Here is a 21,540-nt window from a genome sequence, read left to right as displayed (position 1 = left end):
TTTCCCCCTCCCAAAGCCTGCCCCTGCTTTCATTACAATTCCAGGCAAACTGATCTGAATTAATCAGCAGGTGAGTTTTCTCTTACTAAGATGCCGAAGGTGCTGACGGGCTGGTCGTGGGACACAGGCAGTCCCCAGGAGCCAGGTTTTTTTGGGGGGGGCGTGGTTTGCATTCCTTAATGTCCTCTTAAGTCTTCCTAAGGATGCATTTTGAAGTTGAAAACACCAAAGCACTTAACTGTCAAGGTAGGACCAGCTTTGTGGGTGTACAAGCGACCCAGCATTTAAAAGTGCTCTGGGCTTGGTTTCATGCTCTGCTGTGGCCGTCTTGAAACGCTTAATAATTTTTTGGAACAAGATACACTAAGAATTATATACAGCCGGTCCTGCCTCAAGGCTTCAGCTACAGAACTCTTTCAGGGATGCCCCAGGTGTGCCTGATGTTCTAGGGGAGCCCTTTGAGGATGCGATGGTCAGTTCCTTTCCCTTTTCTTGCTAAAAGTACCAGGAGACCCCTCTTGGCAGGCGCACTACTGTATTATCTAGACACCCACCCCTGCTACACCTCTTAGGACATTTCCACAGAAGAAAACAGGATTAAGGTCAGAACATAGCCCCTTGTACCCCCTTCATCGAGGTGGCCAGCCTCGGTGTTCCACAGGAAACTCTCTGCTCAGATGACATGCCCACATCATGGCCAGAAAGGACACCCATGAACAGTTAACTTGTCTCTTTGCTTTGGGTTAATGTTTCCGTGCAAGGCCCCGAAGTGGTTTATTTTTCATAAAGTCTGCTTGTGTTACAAAGATTGGTGTCTGGCTTTGGCACTCTTTAAGAGTATTGCTAGACTTAAAAAAAAAAAACCAACCCTAAATCACTGCCCAGCTCACCAAGAGTTATGTAAATTCATATGGTCTTCAGTGAGGTAGATAGCTGGTTACTATTCTCAGCAGAATATCAAACTCAAATGTCCTCATCCCTGACTTAAAAAAAAAAAGAAAGAAAATACATTCAGCTTAGCAAAGTAGCCAAGAAATAATATTACTTGAAGCAACATGGCTACAATGACAACCTCTGGTGTTTGGTCATCTTTGCAGCCCATGGAAGACACAATGCATTTGATGAGTTGTCATTTTCCATTGCAAAAGGCAATAATCCTTGAAGAAAATCAAAATCAAATTTCTATTTCTTGTTCAGGGTCATCGTGGTTGAAGCATGTATAAAAATAAAGATATAAGGGCTCAATCCTTTTTTATTTTTTTTTAAGCTTCCTAAACACAGCTATTCAGTTCCAAATATAAACGCCTGCTCTCGTTATTATGTCATTCACTTTCTCATTGCAAACTATCACTGTATATTAGCAATCTTCTCACACCGTGCTCTCCCCTCAGATGCCAGCTCGATGCTGAGACATCATCTAGGGAAGAGAAAAGACAATGAAAATTGCTGACACTGGTGTCAGATACCCTATGATTTGACATATTAAAAAAAAAAAAAGTCAAAAAGCATTTGAAACAGGGACTTGGTACTCAGCCCGGTGCGAGTCTCCGGAGGTTAAAAGCGCTGTGTGTGGTTCTTAAGCTCATAACGCATTTAAGGTATATTTTGGGGCCAAGGATAATATACGTGTAACAGTTGGACAAGAGGCACTAAGAGATGTGTCACTGTGACAGCACAGGGCAGAACGGGGCTTGGAGGATAAGTGCTGACATTAAAGGATGGGTTGGGAGAGGACGGAGAGCAGAAGTGAGAGGTGCTAGGGATGGTCTGAGCGAAGTCACCCACTGAGGTTCTCAGGTCTGTGTGCACTCGGGGGCACATGGGAGGAGGGAGTGGGACAGCTGGCGGCCTCTAAAGGAGTTGTCCCCCCTGTGCACACTCTGAGGTCCTTCTCTGCTCTCTCAAAGGAGCTAACACATGCACCGTCCAGAAGCAGCTGAGTACCAAGTCGTCTTTTCGTACAGGCAACCCCCTCTCCAGTAACAGTGAATACATGACAAAGTTCCCCTTTTGTTATTTGACTTGACACTTAGCCATCTTTGAAAGGGTTCTGGCCCTCAAACAATGCCCCCCTCTCTGCGGAATTCCTCCCTGCCCACATGGATAAGTTCCTGATGTCCAATGTCCCACATCCAGGGTAAATACCGATTGTAGCATCCTTGGACCGTTCTGCTTTGCACCTGTTGTCCCAGTGTAAATATTAGTAGTAACTCCCTTCCACTCTCAAAGGTATCCTGGTTTGAGTGATGCAGTGTATGGTCACCCACTCCCAGCCCAGTCGCAGCTGACTGGACCAAGCAGTAGCTACCTGATCCTGGCTGGACCAATCACATGCTCTTCCTGGAAATGGAGCCCTGGGACAATGAAGCTCTTTAGTCTGTATCCACTGAGAACTTAAAATGTGAGGTCATTTGAAGCTGTGGCTGACACGCACAAGGGAACGTGAAACAGAGAGAGAAGAGTACAGAGAAAGGATGAAGCAGATCTGTATAGAAAAAGGGAGACAAGAGACCCCCATGACTCCAATGGGAGACCCTAAAAGACAGAACAGCTCTCTGGGCCCCTAGGCATGCCAGCTCCTGAGTCCAGTACACTGTGAGGTCTTTCCAAATTATTCCTTCCAACTAATTCCATTCTTACACTTAAACCAGTTTGAGGTGACTCTGTGTCTTCCAAGCAAACCATCACAGACAAAGACCAATTCTAACAGCTCCCCTGCCTGGGCAGCTATGAGGCTGACAGGTTTATAACATTGGTAATAACTGTGGAGAAAGTTAAACTCTCTGGAGCATTTGTTCTCATTTTGTATTTCACAAATTAAACACTCTTTTAAAAATTATGGGGGAGGGCACAACACAGGGTTACTAGGATTTTATTTTGCAAAGTAAGGGGCATCCAAACATGCCCTCTCGCTTGAAATTTTCCCTCTGTACGGCACCATGTTGCCACGAGAAAGGAAAGATATTTTAATACCAAAAAAATGGGAGGCAGGATACTCACACAATTCAGATTTGGCTCAAGAAAAAAGTCTTTCTGTTGGGAGTTACTGTTCTCATTTTGACTCAGAAGAAGCCTTTCCTTGGTCATGCATCATCTCCAGCATGGTGTTTGGAGCCCCTGCCCCAAGCTTCTGGGAGGAGAGCTGCCCCTAACTGGGAAGATTCAGGAAGCAGAGAATGGTGGAAACGCTCTCTGAGCCACCTGGGCAGGACTCCAGGGCCTGGAAAGCTGGATTTCAGTGCTTCACGGACACCCATGACCACCTCCCTCTGTTTCCATCACAACCTTCTAGATGTTTCCCTAAATCATCAGGTGATCCTAAACCTACCACTCAAACAGGAAGTCCTCTGGGGTCATGCAGGAAGGGGCAGTCTGTGTAACCTGGCCACCTGAACCCCACTGATCCTTTCTTGTCTTTACTTCTTCAAAAAGGGCTTTCAATCACCAAGGGATGCTGGGGTAGGAGGCTTCAGGCAGATCCCTCCTCTGCATCACCCGTAACAAGTGCAGACCGGTTCTCTAGGAAGACTGTCTTCCTAGTGAAGGGGCGTGGGGAGAGAGAAAGGAACTCACAAATTCAGTGCCTGCTGCACTGTGACTGATTGTGTGGTCATCTCATTGAACCCTCACTGCCACTTCATAATACTGGCTACACTGAGGAGACAATTCGTGGAAGCAACTTACCCAAAAATTCTAGCTAGTGGAGGAACTGGGACCAAGTCTGCAGGATTCCAGAGCTGACAGGGGTAAAGTCATTTAACCAGGAGTCTGTCGGCCAGCTTGCACCAAAATTGGGCAACGTACAATCTCACTAAGTCATAGTTTCCTCTTCTGTAAGACCAGAGGTTGACTGGTTGGTAGCTAGTACTTTCAGGACTAAAATTTCATCACTCTACGATACACACCACAAAGAAGAAGAAAAATCATGTCACCCAGAAAACTTCAGCTGACTGAGATTCCTTCAAATGGTTTTCCCCAAATGATTACCCCCATTGCATCTGCTCTACAGAAATATGTAGCTAGCTAGCACCAAGATCCAGGTTCCTGCATTTATGTCCTCAAGTGCACGCAACACAGTTGCAGAGCATTAATTTTTAAAAGGCTGCCATACATGCATTTTAAGGTCATGAACAAATATTGGCTGAAGTGTTCACCGTGAGGAGTATGCTCTGCTAGGAGATCAAATTGTTCTTATTATATGCAGTGTTGTATTTGGGGACTAAAAGCAAAGAGAAAAGAAAATTAGGGCTGGAGGCATTGATGATGTTTCGTCATTCCCATTTTTCAGACCCTGTAAACTCTAATTTGAAATGCCAAGGTCCAGAAAATAAAGCCTGCACATGTACCTTTAGGTAAGATGCTAACTGTTGGCAACAGTGGGGTGTCTGATTAGCCAGGGCGCACACTTCGCGTCAGATTATGTTCTATTTTAAAAAGAAAACCCAAAGTTGCCTTACTGGAATTTTACTCCATTTTAATGAATGCCCAATTTCCACAGAGAGTTCAGAAATAGAGTAAAGCTTCCCACATGCAAATGCAAATGTATTCAGAATGACTCATTATCCTAATACTCACTAATTGACATGGTTAATTTAATCATGACATTCAGACACTTTCACCCCATTTCTTGCGCTTAGGAAGCTTTCAACTCAAAATCCAGTCAAAATTGTGACGTCAACTGAAGAGATATTTCTAGATGTTATGTACTCTTATGAAAGATAAAAGGAGCAAAATATTTGAAGTTCACGAACACTGGAAGATCCCCAGACTTTAGTTTTCTTTACCATCCCTGCTTTGCGCTCCTCTAACCTCAGGAGAACGGACAAGTCGCCGCTATGGAAGGTTTAAGCTTTGAAATGTGCTCAGAGTCCTGTTTAGAACCACAACGCAGTGCTTCCGCTCCCTTCTCCAGCCCTCCTTGTTTCCAAAGTCTACGGCCTCTGCTGGGTTTGGGTCTGGGGATGTGAAGACCAAGAGCTCCCACAGGGGCTTCCCCTTACATAAACCCATCCAGGTGGCCGCAGCAGCTGAGGACCTGCCATTCTCAGGTGCATGCGGGGACCCACACCCTGGGGTGCTTCTAAAGCAGCGGGACCGGGTCTCCCCACAGCTCTTTGGCTACTTCTCACAACTTCCGTGGCCGATGGCCACAGGGATGAAACCTGAGCCAACATCTCCTCGGGGCCGGTCTTAGCCTGATGGCTGATCTGGGGAACAGACCGAGGACATCCCGGTTCTAGAGCATGACAGATCGATGTGAGAACTGGAACACAAGAGTAGGAGAGAACTGTACTTAGTTTTGTAACAAATGTGTAATTTGGGGGGGGGGCCCTGGTGCTAATGACTCAGAGGACAAGAGAGCAGCTTTTGTTTTCAATAGAAAACTTGGGTGCAAGCACAAAAGGGTCCTGCTGGTAACGCGCGCACACACACACACACACACACACACACACACGATACAGTGTTGAATGTGTACCTGGGTGCTTCTTGGGAGTAGTTTGTGGACACGTGCCAGGTTCACCGGTAACCAGGTATTTCTGGGTCTTAACACAAGAAGGACATACATGCACACACACCTCCCATTCTAATACCAACTTCCAACTGTGCATATCTGAGATTCTCATAAAGACGGACTTAGGTTTAGCCCTGCAAATCAGTATTTCCCTTCCCCAGCTTGGACAAAGGGGATACATTTTTCTCTAGGATTTATTTCGATGAATTATCCTTGATAAACTCAGTTTATACCCTGTTTCTTCAAGGGTAATATTTCAACCCCTTCCTCCCTCTTTCCCCCAAAAGGGTACCCAGACATTTTTCATGATTTTCACCTGTGAAAACAGAAAAGATGTTTGGTCTGGACTCAAATCAGACGATTCAGCAGTTGAGCAAAGTACAGCTGTGTCTTTTGCTTCCCCATTTTTCCTTCACTGTGCCTATTAGTTCATTAACAGATCAGAAAGATGAAAAGGCCGTGAGGCTGGGGAGTCAGCTCCCCTCGCCTCCCCGGCCAGAGCCGGCCACAGGCATCCCTGCGGCGAGGCGGGCACTGCACAGAGCCGAGCGAGACAAGCAGGACCCCTCTGCCGACGCGCTCTCACCATGCGAAGCCCCCTCCCGCAGATGCCAAGAGACGCATGACGAGGACACCTCTGTTCAGACAAGGATGCTTCCTCGTTATTTCAAGACGCATCGCACGACACAGACACTCTCTTTCGAGGTATCTGTGCGTCAGATGACTCTTCTGAGATATCATCAACTTATCTTGTCCTCATGGCTGTCAGGAACAAACATGATGGGACATCTACCCCCATCCCCAAGTTCCTGGGGAAACGGCCAAGCCTCCGTGTTCCAAGGTCTTCCCAGGTGGAAGGGCTGTGATCGGTGTCTCAGTGCTACAGAGGTCACCCCAAAGACTCCCTCCCTAGATTGGGCTCAGGGGGTAAAGGCGTTTGGAAGATGAGTCTGGGGTTGCCCACCCCCGGCCCCCCCAGTGTGAGAGGAGAAAGGTTGCTAATTGGGCAGGAAGAGGGGTGCTGAGTGACTTCGCAGGGCCGGGAAGAGGATGCTGGCTTTGTTGTTGGTGGTGGTGATGGTGAGGATGTTCTTCAGACTCTGGAGGCCTGGATTCCATTCACAAGGAGTGGCCCCGGGTGGAGGAGGTGTGTGTGGTGTGCTCAGAGCGGCTGAAGGGCTTAGCCTGGCAGACAGCCCCGTGAGCCCACCTGCGAACAGACCACTAGGAGGCCATCTGCTGAGTCCCAGGAGACCCAGGAACCTTACCCGGTTCTATCAGACTAGATGCGATCCTAGGATTTCTTTATGACCCCAGGTGACGAGAATACATTTCTCAATAACTGCTGAAGCCAAGCCAGATTAATTTGATATACAAACATGAAGAAAAGTGTTACTTACTATAGTTGAGGGTCAGGGAACAAATCTGTACATGTTACATCTTTAATAGAATACATAAATCTAGAAACTTAGAAGGCTGGTTAACAAGTTGCAATGGAGCCACACTATGGAATACTATGCAGTCATGATCAAGGTGTTTTTAAGAACTGTTTTTTCATAATCTAAGAAATGGAAGGAATATACCCAAATACTAGCCTTGGTTTCTTTTACACAGTAGTATTATGAGTAATATACCTTCGTCTTTATTTCTCCAAAACGAGGATAATATTGCCTTTGCAAATCAGAGATTTACTGCATAAGCATGATATTTTAAAAGAGTGAATCAGGGGAAGGGAAGACCCTCTCACAAAACATTTAGAATCCAGAAGGATTCTTGTCTATGGTGACCTGAAGATACCCATGCCCACCTGGGCCTCTCATGTGTTACTTCCCACAATTAGATTCCACAGGTAAAAGGTTTGTCCTCATAGATGGCCCCTGAAATGAGGACACAAATTCATGGGGAAAACACGGGAACAAAGACACATTTCCATGTTCATGCCATGCAAAATTTTGCAGGAATCCGAAACTGCATAGACTTCCACTTTCAAGAAAGAAATGATTAAGAAAGAAGAGCCCAAAGCCATCAATGCAATTTTTTGGACATGCAGATCACGCACTTCACCTTTTAAGGAGACAGACTCTCCCATCCAGAGCTCTGACACCCTTCCAGTAACTGCATTTTAAGGCTTTCACAATTTGACTCCAGGTAAATTTGGAACTTCAGCGATTTTCTACCATCTCCTGGATATTTTCTACTTTTCAACCCCTTCATAATGTGTAGATGATGCGATTCTTCTTCTTTTTTCCTTTAAGAGGTTTAGCTGTGCCTGGAGAAGAGGCCAAAGTGGGTTGACCCACAGGTAAGGTGTGGCCTCTCCCACCTCCAGGATGTCTGGATGTCAACCTGCCACCTGCCTGCCTGGTGGTCTACCTGGGATGTGACACAGACTCGCTTCTGATATAACACCTTGAATCGGCTGCTCTCTGACTTCCCTTCAAAGACAGAAAGAGATAAATCCTATTTAAAGATGATGAGGTCCTGGCTCGCCATCATCTCTCTTCAGCATCCTTCCATCAAGTTAGAAACTTACACCATCAGCAAGTTCCAAAACTGGATCTCATTAACTCAGCGCCCCCCACCCCACCCCTTTCAGACGCACTTTCCTACAATTATTATTTAGTGTTGTGCTTCATCTTGAAGGAGTTGATGTAAAATAAAAGGCCAGATGAAGAATACTGCTGTTTTCCTGTTGATCCTGTCTGTTACGTTGACGGATGTCCCTTTTCTGAAGGCATGAGCAAACAATGTTTCTTTTAGAATTTAAAACAAAGAAAATAATTCTGCCTTGTGAAGGAGTCATAAGTATTGCTTTGTCCTATAATGAGAAGTATATCAAATATATATAAAATACCGCATGTATCAGAAAAGTCGAAGCTAAATTTAATGTTCAAGCTAATCAGAGTTGGCCGTATTCATAACTTGGTCTCCTCCTCTTATGTGGTTTTCCCTTTCGATTTTTAGTTTAGCCACCTGAAGGTAGATGTCTCTTTATTGTGAGCTGCCTTAAGTCAATCAATCCGTTTCTTTCTCTTTCCTTTTACTCGTGAACTAAGACGGTGTGAATTATAAACAAACAAACAGTTTCCGAGGCTTTGGCTCCTACCGTCCGCATTGGGAGGGGCTTGAGCAAGGTAGCAGGTGCCTTTGCAACTCAGAGTGCCTGGAATGCACTTAAAAGGCTTCGGGATAATAGGTGTCCGCGTGAGGATGTGTTATTACAGAGATGAAAGGAAAGGGGCCTGCTGCAGGCTTTGAAATTTCAAGTGAAATACAACCAGCATCACACTTAGTGCTAAGTATGCCCCTTAGAAGGCCTCCTTACAAAAGCCATCATTCAGCTCATCTCTGCAGCCCAGACTTCAGTTTGGAGAGGATGTGGGACCCCAGGCCCAAGGGTGATGCCCCTAGAGCTTAACTACATTGTTGTGAAACCAGAGAGGTTTCCCCGATAGCAGAGGCCCCCCTTCCTCAGCCTGTCCTGGGAGATTTGAAGACGTGCATCCTCACAGTGAAGAAGGAGCTGGCCTTCAGTGTCAGCGGGGATACTGTGGTGCCCGAGGTCACCAAGCTTCAGTGCTTGAGGCCAGACCCTATCCGGACATCTTGGGAGTAGAAGCTGCCGCTGGTTTTCAAACTCTCGTTTCTAAACACACACAGCCCATTACCACCACCAACTGCCCTCCCAATTTCCCTGCATTGATTTTCAAATGAGAAAAACCTTGTGAAAATTCCGACGAGCTTTTCAGGTCAAAGGTTCTTTTTCCCTCTAGTTCTGCTATAAGAAAGAATACCAGAGTCTGGAGAGATGGAAAGAGAACAAGATTTAGAATGAGAGGACTTTAATCTTTTTATCACGCTGTTCTTGCAGAACACAGGCTCCAATCCTGCCATGCACTGGCAGTGCGACCCCATAGGGAAGCTCTTTGAACCTCAGTTCTCACTTTTATTAAAAAAAAGATCTGGGCTTCCCTGGTGGCGCAGTGGTTGAGAGTCCACCTGCCGATGCAGGGGACACGGGTTTGTGCCCCGGTCTGGGAGGATCCCACATGCCGTGGAGCGGCTGGGCCCGTGAGCCATGGCCGCTGAGCCTGCGCATCCGGAGCCTGTGCTCCGCAATGGGAGAGGCTGCAACAGTGAGAGGCCCGCATACCACACAAAAAAATTAAAAAATAAAAAAAAAATCTGAGTATCTGCTTGATATGATTGTGGTGAGGAGTCACTAAGGAAAAAATGCACAGGAATTTGTCAACAATAAATGATGGGAAGCATTCAGCTGCTCTATGTAGTACATTCTCGTAGGGATGGTTCTACATGGCTTGGCTCCCTGCTGTGCTCGGAAGGTCCCATGGTTTGTGGGGTCCTGTGTGAGAGGAGAGGATACACCCAACCTCTTACTGCCACCACCTTGCCTGAAATCGGTAAATGATTACTTCCAACTTCAAAATAGAGATTGTGACATCCTTAGAGGCTCTGGGAGTCACTCTTTATCAAAGAGAAGAAAGAAAATCTTCAATTTCCCACCTTAACTTTCATCCCACTCCTTCTCCAAAAAACACCATTGTCACTGTAACTTGTATTTAAAGCCTTAAAAAAAAAAAGCTATTGAAAAATTCTCACATATTCCATTATTTGCTGATATGTCAAAAAATAAAAGTTAGCAATGAGAATTTGTTTCAGGCTTTAAGAAAAAAAGAACAGTGAGAGGGACCCCAAATTCTGTAGAAAATCCTACATCACAATGTCAAGTCTCTGTTCTGAAAGTAGAAAGGAGTAGCTAATGGCAGCATGTAAAGTTGTGGGGAAGAGCTCTCCATGCTTCCTTTTCTGCATTTCTATTTGGTGCACAATATGTGTGCAAGGAAATCATAAAGACAGCTCTATTTTGCATGAATTACAGAGCTGTGAAAACAATGAAGAACTCGTGGAAAAAATGAACGGTAAACACCTCATCAGAACTGAGCTGGTGTAGAGTAGGACCATGGGTCTCTGTCGTATGTGTCCCCCAACTTTTCCTTCTATGTCTATTCGTTTGGGCAGGAACTTTCTAATTTGAGCTTGTGACTTTAGACAAGATCAAAGAGAATGATTATAAGAAAAGGAAGGTGAAGAGGTCATTGGAGACTGACCGAATGGCCAGGAAGTCACAGATGCACTAAAGCCAGACCGCCGGATGCTTCCTGAGCACAGTGTGTTTTGGGCCTCACAGTAAAGACCAAATGGTTCTCATCTGGGCAAGCTCCGGACACAATAAAGAAACAGGCCACGTCTGGGGGACAAAAAGGATATGGGTGGCCATGTGCCAATGGGTCAGTTGGTACACGTATCCAATGCCAAGCCAGGTGTCCAAGTACTGGACACTCTCCACCCCCTTCCAGGTGTAACATTCTAAACTGACCTATTATGAAATAGGGGACATTGAGGGTTACGGGGAAATAAATAATATATTGAAACTGACTCTGGGGCCTGACTGCCTGGAGTCCCAACTCTAACTTACCTGTTATGTGGCCCTGGGCAAGGTATTGAACTTCCCTGTGCCTCAGTTTCTTCATTTATAAAATGGGGACCATAGGATGCCTACCCCATGGGGCTGGCGTGAGAGGTTAACGCTTGTAAAGCACTTGGAACAGTGCTTGGTGCCTAGTAAACTTTATATAAATATGTCTGTTCCTATCATGTTTATTATTAAGATGTATGCCAGTGAAATGGTCTGGACCCCATACTGGGTGTTTGGGAGCCAAGCGAAAGAAGAGTCCCAGAGCTCTGAGGCTGTTAGAAGGATAGGTTTCTGTTTCAGCTCCAGAACCTTTCTGCCTTGAGAAAGCTGCTGGGGCCAGAGCCCCACTTTTCAGAGGACTGTGCAGAGATCTCTGAATTGCCGTCGCGTTACTGCCGATCCCACAACTCCAACTGTGGAAAAGTTGATGACAGATTTCGAAGCAAGCATGCGATTAGTGTTCATTTTTAATATTCACTCTCAAGATTTTAAAAAAAATGCACAAGTTTGGGAATGCTGCAAGCATTTGGCTCTGAGAGGTTTAAACCCAGGCTCAGGGTAGACGGGGACAGGAACAGGCTGACACTGATTAGAATGCCACACGCAGCTGAGTGAAAAGGCATGCGGCGAGGTAAGACTCAATGCAGAGAAGAAAAGGTAAAGTACTAACTCGCTGAGATGATTCAATTTTCATCAAGTACCTTTGAATGTCAAGTTCTGCCTGAAGAGAGATCAGCATGTGCTGCAAAGCCTGTGTATCAGGAGAAAAAGAGAGAAAAAAAAATAGAAAAGAAAAAGGGTGAAAACACGAACAGAAAAAGAACAGTTGACCCAAAGGAATCATCTATTTGTTCATGATGACAGTGCAGCACTGTGAAGCCCTCTCCCCTGACAAAGAAAGGCAGAAAGGTGGTAGTCCCATCCTTAGGATTTAGAGAGATATGGTGAAAGCCAGCCCTGACCAGCAGTGAGTTTTCCCCGACATGTCTCACAGCGGGGCGCTTCTAAATTCACCTGGTCATTTGAGAATATGTCACACTGGCTTGTTGTCCTTGAGGGTGTCTCAAGGTTGCAGGCGGGTGACCAGAGCCAGAATGAAATACCTTCCTCAGTCAGAATGCAGTCTGGTGGTGAGCCCCAGCCTGCCATCTTGACTGGCACTGGCCACTGGGCCACTGGCCACTGGGCTGCTCTGTGAAGACAAGAGTGCAGGACTTTTTGTGCCTGGGCTGCGCCACACCAGATGACAAGACTTCTTCCCGAGAAGATCCCAGGTGAATACTTACGGGAACAGCAGATCAGAATTATAGTTCAGGGAACAAATTCTGACATCTGAACCTGGCTGACCCTGGAGGATGTCTTCCACTTACTATGCTTACTGTACCAGTATTTAAACATTTCAATTCTTATTGATCCACTGACTTTCGGATAACTTAATTTTAAAAAAAAACCATGATGGAAAGATGGTTTTGTGTTTTAAAAAATGAAAACTTCATAATCCTCATGCAAGAAGAATGACTTACTCTTGCATCCAAAATCAGCCATGAGAAGGAAAGGCAGGGTCTCAAAGAGATATCTCTACCACCACGTTCATGGTGGCATTATTTACAATAGCCAAAAGGTGGAAGCGGCCCAAATGCCCATCAACAGATGAACGGATAAACAAAATGTGGTCTATACATACTGAAAGGCATTCAGTCTTAAAGAGGAATTCTGTTACATGCTACCACATTGATTAAACTTTAGAACATAATACAAAGTGGAAGAAGCCGGTCACAAAAAGACACATACTGCATGAGTTCACTTACGTGAGGTACGTACAGTAGTCAATTCGTAGAAATAGAAAGCAGGACGGTGGTCAGCAGGGGCTGGGGAAGGGGGATTGGGGAAGAGCTGTTCAATGCATGCAGAGTTTCAATTTAGCAAAACGAAAAGAGTTCTGGAGGTTGGCAGCACAACGACGTGAACGTACTTAACGCTACTGAACTGTACACTTAAAAATGGTTAAGGTGCTAAATTGTAAGTCATGTATGCTTTTCCACAATTCAAAAGAAAAAGGTAAAAAAGAGAAAAAAATCAGCCAATGAGGTGTCACGGTTTGGCAGCTCACTTCATAAGTTACGGCGTGTGCATACAGATATATCCACATGGATAACCAGCACACACAGAGCCCCTAAATACCATCATAACTGGATTATACAATAGCCATGATTCATACACCATGACAGACTTAGATATAGATATGTACTATGTGTGTATTTCCTTTACTTCTGAATAATTCTGTATTATTTAGAACCTAGTCTCACACATATCAGACGCAAATCTCCACAGGAAAAAGCACACTTGAATTCAGAGCGCGATCTCCAAAAGCCAAAAGCCAGGTCTCCAGACAAGAACAGTACTCAAATATTCTACCCAGAATGCACTCGGGGGTTAAAAAAAAAGAGGGAAAGAGACTTTTAAGAGGATAGGGGAGTGACACCATTAGAAGAACTATTAGCTAGACTGACCTCATAAAAGCTCTTTTCGAGGTGAATATATTCTCCTTTGAAAGGTGAGGGTTGCTGTAGGGCCTCTGATTCTCCTGCTCCCAAGTTTATAGGTTTCCTCAACTATGAAAGAAATACCCCAATGAAGACCACAAATAATAACACCCTGTAGGTACATGATAAATAAAAGTGCAAGATGCAAACAGGATGATAGATTTGAAGAGCTGTTGTGGACAGACAAGGGGGAAAGAGGTACAGAAAATCACAGTTTCCATCTCAAGGAGATGGGGAATAAAATGGGCTGAGGGCGGAGGACCTGGGGGGGACACAGCCCTGCACACAGGCGACAGAGAACGGAAGGGGCTGGAGGAGACCAGCGCCCCAACCGTGAGGCTGCCAGGAGGGGCGGAGACCCCCAACCTCTCTCTGCAAGGCGACTCTCAGCAGAGGAACCTGCACCAAGCTTAGAAAAGCTGGACACGAGGGGACAAAAAAAGTCACTACAGCAGCTGCCTTAGGTGACGAGCACCTGAAATCCAACGAAGAAAGGGCAAGAGAATCACATGAATGGTCAAACGCTCCACGCTTGGAGCAAACCCGACCGTGGCTGCATCTTTCTTGCCTTCGTTGACTAAGGTCGAGGAAATGCAGAAGCTGGAAGAGTGTCCCTGGGTCAGAGCAGGAAGGACCCAGGGGTGCTGGGGTGGGGGAGTCCATCTCAGAAGATGCAATGCCTCCTACAGAGGAAGGGACTTGAGGCCACAGGAACATTAATCTCTACACTGATAGAAATTTTCTCAGGATTACAAAATGAAACTCAAGGGAAACTTTCTCACTTCTTGCCAGGCTCCATCTGCGTGGAAAATATTTTGAGCCCTACAGGTTTTGAGCCCGACAGTAAGAAAGCAGAGAAAGAAAACTGGATTTTATTAGGCCACTCACATACCCCCATTAAATCAAGTGGGTAGAACTCAGAAGCCTGATTTATGGATTTGACTATAAACCAGAAAATTGTTCTTAAAGAAAAAAAAAAAAAAAGACTGGGTGGGAAAGGAGTTGAATGTCTGCAAGTCACTTCAGAGAATTACAATGATAATCAAGTACTTTATCAATATAGTGACGTTGCATCAAGATTGAGGGAAATGTAACTGGAAGAAAGCGACAGCTCGCCGCCACAAGGAAACAGCTGGAGCGGCAAAAATAATAACGCTGTAAAAATGAAACAGAAGGACACTTTAATTACCTCAAAGACTTCCAATAAATCCAATGGCTATCCGAAGAGGAAAATGGCAGAGAAACTACAGATGTTGCTCTTATACTGAATGGTACTTGGAATGTCTTTGAAAGGCTAAGTGTAGCTGGAAGGAAAACAGGTTCAACAGTTTTTTTTTTTTTTTTCCTTAAGAATAAAAACAATGCTGATGAGCCCAAGAAGAGCTGATCAGGAAGAGCAAATATTGGGTAAATGCCTAATACCCAGATGTGGCAGAGAGAACCAAAGATGAACAATAAACACAGTATTTATAACACTGATGGGGGATATTTATTTTCTTTGTTTTGCTGTGCCTGAGTTTTCTATAATAAAGAGTTATATAATAATAGAAAAATCAAAGAGTACGGACAAAGGTGACAAAAGTGAAATGTAGGTCTCTAGCGAGCAACAATGAGAGAAAAACTGCAAAAAAGTTGGAGACTGCCAAATTCTTTGTACTCACAAAAAAGTTCTGGTTTTATTCAGAAAGTGGAGATTTTTCTGATACCACTTTCCCTTTAGTCAACTTTTGACTACTTGGGAGTGGTTTAACCAGTCTGAAGATGAACTGTGGTTAAAGAAAACGCATTCAGGAACAAAATGAAAAGATCTAGTGAAAACATGTCTATATTAGGAGCTCCCTAGAGTTTGTAATTCCACGGTAATCACTGAGTTGTCCACCATATCTTCTAACATGAAGATCTAATTACCAGAGCATCAACTTAGATGCTTATTCATGTTTCTAAATTTATGGAAGCACATTTCCTCTTCCTCCTCTCTTACCGTCTTTATTTTACAAATAGAAAATTATCACTCTTAGTTTCCACTGAGTTCAATAGTCGAGGGATGCAAAGTGCTATTTTTAATCACCTTTCTGAAAGCCTACTACGGTCTTCCTGCTTTTGAAGTCACGTGACAGCGATTTATTTTCCTTAAGCCTGACCTTCCTTATCTGTAAGTGGGTACATTAATAGTATTTAAGTCTCATGGTTGTTGTGAGGATCAACTGAGATTGAGGCATGTAAAACACAGTGCACAATTCTTGGCACAGACTAAGAAGGCAAATGCTAGGAATTTGAGACTTTAAAAAAAAATATTGCGTTGTCAAAAAGATGCCTTACTTAAACAAATAACCAGGCAATAAATGTCAAATGTCTTAAAATTTTGTACACCGTTTTGGTTCAGCCATTCCATTTCGAGCAATTAATCATAAGGAAATCTACAATAACCCACAAGAAAGCCCCACATGGTGTTGTGTTTGTGTATCGTAAGGTGTGCACACAATGGAACCGACCAAATCGAGCAACACTAAGAATGATGAAGTAGCCGACTCTAACAACACAGAATGAAGTCCACACATATAATCATGTTTGAAAAATGGCACGTTTGGTTTTCTTTTGAGTCTATATGCCTAAAAAAAAAAAAAAAAGATACATAACAAAATGTTAATCCACGTGGGTTGTGAGAGGGTAAATGATTCTTTTACTCTTTATCTGTTCTTTCTAACATTTCTAGGATTTACAAGTATTACTTTTGTAATAAAAAATACGAAATTATTTTTAAAAGTCACCTGGGATTTGGCATCAAATTATTTGCGCTTGCTTTTCTGATTCGCTTCTACCTCCAAAACACTTAGCATTGAATATGAGTTGAAGAGCTACAGATGAATTTAAAACAAAAGGAGAAAAAATATTTTATTCCTTTGAGAGCCTTAAAAATGAGGAGAGCAATAAGATTATATCCAAAGGCATTGCCTCTATATCACTTGTAATCTCGCCATTTTGCTTTCTCATGTTGATTAGTATCAGTCTCACCACAAGGGGGCGCCTTGAACTTAGCAAGTACGATAATACAGTCGCCAGCATGATGGAAGGAAGCAGCTGACGTCCCAAGCTTAGGAGGAAACGAGACGCACTCCACACTGACTGCTTTTCGTCAGTCTTCACCCTGTTCAGTATACCTCACAGAGTTCCCTGTACAAACTCACTTTGGAGGTACGTAACCAATCTTTGAAAGAAACCACAGTGGGCTGACAGCTTGTGTCACTGCTACCAATGACAGAAGGGAAAGAGAGCTGATTTAACATTAGTAGCCACTGTGACACAAAACTAAAGAGCCCAACAAAAGCTAATGTTGGGGAAACAGTCTTAGAAATAATTCTATCCTAAAGACACAGAGTTCTATAAGTAACTTGGAGACCAAAGCAATTTCAGGTTATTTGGGGTAAAAAGAAAAAAGAAAGTTACTCAACTGAGAAACCCAAGTGTAATATAATTCTTCTTCTAAAAATGTTTAAAATATTAGAGATGGAATCAAATTAGGTGGACGTGGGAGGCTTTCTAAGTCATGCTAAGATTTATAATTGATATAAGAATGCAGTTGACCCTTGAACAACTTGGGGAGTTACAGGAACTCCACCTCCCACCCCCTGCATAGTTGAAAATCCATGTACAACTTTTGACTCCCCAGAACTTAACTACTAATAGCCTACTGTTGACAGGAAGCCTCACTGTTAACATAAACAGTTGATTAACACATACTGTGTGTGTCTTATATATTATCTACATATATTTTATGCCTTCATGACATACCTCTTTCTTAATTTGGGGGGATATTGCTAGGCTATGCGGTTCATTTGCAAGTTTTTTTCAAACTGTTGCAAATCTCAAAAAATTTTTCCAATTTATTTATTGAAAAAAATCCATGTATAAGTGGACCCACGCAGTTCAAACCCATGCTGTACCTGGGTCAACCGTAAGCTTAAAATGTAGGATGAAGCCTGAGGATTCTGAAGGATAAACACACAAATAAAAAAGGCTGCAGCATGTCACAGAAAGAGTTCAGGGTAGAAATCTGAAGAATTTCTAATTAGCTAAGAATCTTAAGAAATCTGAAGAATTTCTAATTAACTAAAAATCCTAAGTAATTCTGTAGTGAATTTTGGACAGTGATTGGGAATGCAACTTTTATTTTCTTTTGGAAAGAAAACTGGGCTGGCGCCTCTGTTTCGACACTTAATATCTGTGAGACTCTGGGCCATGTACCCTGGAAATGCTACCTTCCGCGGTCATGTGTAGCTTCCTCGTCCATGAGATAATAGAAATATTAATAATAAGACTTAAATTACAGTTTATTGTATGAAATAAGATAACTTATGAAAAATGCTAACCCCAGGGCCTAGCATACAATAAGGCAGCACCTGACTTAATAAGAGCCTGATAAATAATTGGATTGCCACGGCTCTTACCCAGTATGTGGCCCGGGGAAGTGTCTCAACCCCTCTGTGCGCGTGTTCTCATGAGTCAAATGGTGGGAAGGAGTCTGCTTTAAAGAAAAACAAAACCCCAATAAACTTAGTATTCTTACACATACAATGGAGTCTTCAAAGTAGTGGGTTTGCAGGGTCGCACAATTTTTTCTATGACCTTGCCATTGTCTGCAGAAACAGACTGTGAAGGAAGCAAGCAAACCTGCCACCTGCAGGGCAGACATTCAGCCAGTTCTCCCTGGAGCTGCACCACCATGTTTTTGTTTTTTAACATCTTTATTGGAGTCTAATTGCTTTACAATGGTGTGTTAGTTTCTGCTGCATAACAAAGTGAATCAGCTACCACCGTGGTTTATGGTCACTTCTCCCATAGGACAGCCTGTGCCACAGCGACTCTCAGTCATCCTAAGACTAACCCTGGTCGTACATCTTCCGTTTGGTGTCTCAATCTCCACCCTTCCCACCTCCTAGAGCAGGAGCCTTAAGTGACGCAATAGATCTATGAGGGATTTGAAAGAGTCGAGTCCCGTGGAAATGAAAGGTGTCCGTAGGATAACAAACGCTGCGGGGAGCTATTTATAAAGCTGACTGGTGTCTCGTGAACAGATCTCCGGGTCCCTTCCTGACCCTCCACGTTCCCACATGACAAACAGGGAAATGGAAGTCAGCTGACTTGGAAATATGCCTGCCAGGTGCAGAGCGTTTGGGAAGCGTTAACCCGGGTCACCTCCACAAGGGTGACAGGTGTCCCCCCACTGGGGGCAGCCTGCGGCCACCAGGATGAGCGGCTCCGCGAGAACCCTGCTGACTTGTCCTCCGCAGCATGAAAGCCACCGGATACACGAGGTATTTTACTTACTTGGTGGTTCCTTGTCTGTCTCCCCGGTGCCCCCCTGCCCCACACACGAGTGTAACCACCACGAAGGCAGGGTGTCTCCAGGGCTCAGACTTCCCTTCTAGAATGAATGGATGGAAGGCTGGAGGAGAGGAGGCGGAGGCCTCTGGGAGCCTGGGCTTCCTGCAGCCTCCTGACTTGAGGGCTTCCCCCTGGACCCAATGACCTCGCTGGGTGTGAGTTCAGATATGTGCCCGAGGGGCCGTGCCTACAGCCGGCAGGTGGGCGAGCTCGGCCGTACTCACGCCAGCCTCTCCAGCCACCGCTGCTTCGTGCCCCCCCAGAGCATTCCAGCCCGTCACCCCGACCCCCCCGCCCCCGCCACCCCGTGCTCTTGTGCTCCTCGGCCGCTCTCACAACCTTCTCGAACAGAGGAAAATCTCCATCTGATACGGAATTTCTGTTGGGCAGGGTTTCTCTTCCATTTTCACCAAAACCCTCTTCCCCTGGAACACGAAACTCAAGTTAATCAAAAAATACTCCAAACCCCTCAAGAAGAAAAAGGCCTTCCAAACCGGAAGTTTCCATTTCTCCCTCATTATACAAAGGCTTTGCAATCCATTCCACCCTTGCTTTAATGGGGGCCAGTCCGGGAAAGTGCTGCAGAAGTCACAGCTTTGTGCTTTGTGCCCGAATGGCAGGTGGCAGTTAACACTCGCCTCACTTGATCTGACTGGACCGTGCCTTGGGAGTAGCCTTCTCGGGCTCGAGACCTGACAGAAGGTAAGAACTTTCGGGGCTGGGGGGAGGGATAAATCAGAAGCTTGGGATGAACATACACACACTACTCTATTTAAGGTAGATAACCACCGAGGACCTGCCGTCTAGCACAGGGAACTCTACTCAATACTCTGTGATAACCTATATGAGAAAAGAATCTAAAAAAGAATGAATATATGTGTATGTATAACTGAATCACTTTGCTGTACACCTGAAACTGACACAACATTGTAAATCAACTATACTCCAAGACAAATTTAAAAATTAAAAAAAATTTTAAAACCTTATAGAAATTAAAAAAAAAAGAATTTTCACAGGGCGGAGAGGTAAGAGAATTTAATTTTAATAGGGAGGGGAGGTGGGGTAAGAAACGGGTCATTTACTGAGGCCAGATGAGAATGCAATTCTAATTCCACTTTTTCTCCCACAGAAAACAGACACAGAGTCTGGAATCTCTCAGATCCCCAAACCTGCGTCAGAAGTGTGCTGATTCACACCTCCCCAGGCGCTGGCATCCACACCGCCCTGAGACTCTTGTCTTCCTTGACCTGTAGCGAGCAGAGGCTGGCCTTTCCACACACATCTACTCTGGAAGACTCCTGGATGGCTGGCAGAACTACCCAGGGGGGTCCTGCACACTGTGTGAGGCGGGGGCATGACTCAGTGGTCCAGAAAGCACTGGGCAGAGGGTAGGAGACGCCCACGCAACGTAAGGTAGCATCAGCCTGGTCCTCGATGGCCTTACGTGTAAAGCACAGAGTCAACCTCTACGGCAGATCTTAGCTCTAGACGCAACTGCCCCGCAACACCCTTGTCACACCAGAGAGCCCCTCACAAGTCATTCCCAAGGAAGGCTTATTGGCAAGTTGGGCCAGAGCTGCAAGTGCTCAACTCCAAGGCTCCACATGCAGGTGGGAAGAACCTGGAGTCAGAAGGTCCTGGGTTCAAGACCAAGGTTCTGCCCTCATTAACTCTTTTACTTTGAAGGAGTGATTTAACCCGACATTAGGTTTTGTATGGGGCCCATTAAACCAACCGAGTCTCCCTTTCCACATCTGCAAAACGGCAACAGCCATGCTGCAGACCTCACAAGGTCACCAAGAAGCACGAGTGAGGTAAAGCAGACAAAAGCACTGCGAACTGTAAAGCTCTAAAAGTAATAAAGTGGCGGTGTTATGGTTAAAGAGAAGGGGCTTGAGGCAGGCACACAGAAAAGAGCTGCTAAAATGTTTTGCTGCTCAAGCACGAGGTCGGCTATGCCTATGCCCATCCCAGCTGGCTCTGCAGCAGGGACACAAGACCTTCAACGCACAGCTTCAATTCACGAGCAGATGAAACTCAAGGCGGCGGATGTCAGCACTCCCATCCCCAGGTGGGGGCCTGGGCCGCGACGTGAGGCTTGCTGTCCTGAGGTCCCGAGACCCATCTTCCCGTGGAGCTGCAACCCTTCCCGACCCCAACCTAACTCCTGGCTGGATCTCCTGTTCTCTGCTGCCGCGGGTGTGTGGAGCCCTGTGGATGGGGCTCCTAACCCAGCCCACATTACTGAGAGCTCAGTGCTGGCCTCCGGCCTCATTTCCCAGCTTCTGGCCTATTATTCTCCAGAAACAGCCCCAATACATTTTAGGGGCTGAAAATTATTGTGAAAACAAATAAGCTTTACTGGGAGAAAAATCCCTTCTTCTACAAATACTCTTCTTGACAGTTCCATTTCACTGCTAAGAGCAAACGAATAAGAGAGTGATGCCATTTCGTAAATTCAAAAGTGGATTACTGTTACTTAAATAGACAAGGAACACAGGCTATGATCAATAGCTGGTTTGTGTGATCAAACGTCTTCATTATAGTAAATACGACATGATCGAGGCCATAATTACAAATTAGTTTTTTTTTTTTTTTTTTTTTTT

The 21,540-nt window shown here is 44.9% G+C and overlaps 1 protein-coding gene across 22 annotated transcripts in view; it reads right to left on the bottom strand.

The window, feature by feature from the left end:
• Positions 1–21,540, bottom strand: part of KIAA1217 (KIAA1217 ortholog) — a 326,984-nt gene that overhangs the window by 171,293 nt on the left and 134,151 nt on the right. Inside the window, exon 1 of one of the 22 annotated variants that reach the window (XM_027121835.1) lies at positions 13,520–13,541. The exons of the other annotated variants lie outside the window; for them this stretch is intronic. The gene's annotated coding sequence lies outside the window, so the exon portion shown is untranslated. Of the gene's footprint in view, positions 1–13,519; positions 13,542–21,540 lie in introns of those variants that run through there. 22 annotated transcript variants of the gene reach the window in all.

This window comes from Aethalodelphis obliquidens, unplaced genomic scaffold (assembly GCF_003676395.1).
Source record: "Aethalodelphis obliquidens isolate GAN/ISIS:26980383/991018 unplaced genomic scaffold, ASM367639v1 scaffold23, whole genome shotgun sequence".
In the NCBI taxonomy this organism is placed as follows: Eukaryota; Metazoa; Chordata; class Mammalia; order Artiodactyla; family Delphinidae; genus Aethalodelphis; species Aethalodelphis obliquidens.
This window is presented reverse-complemented; position numbering and strand designations above follow the sequence as displayed.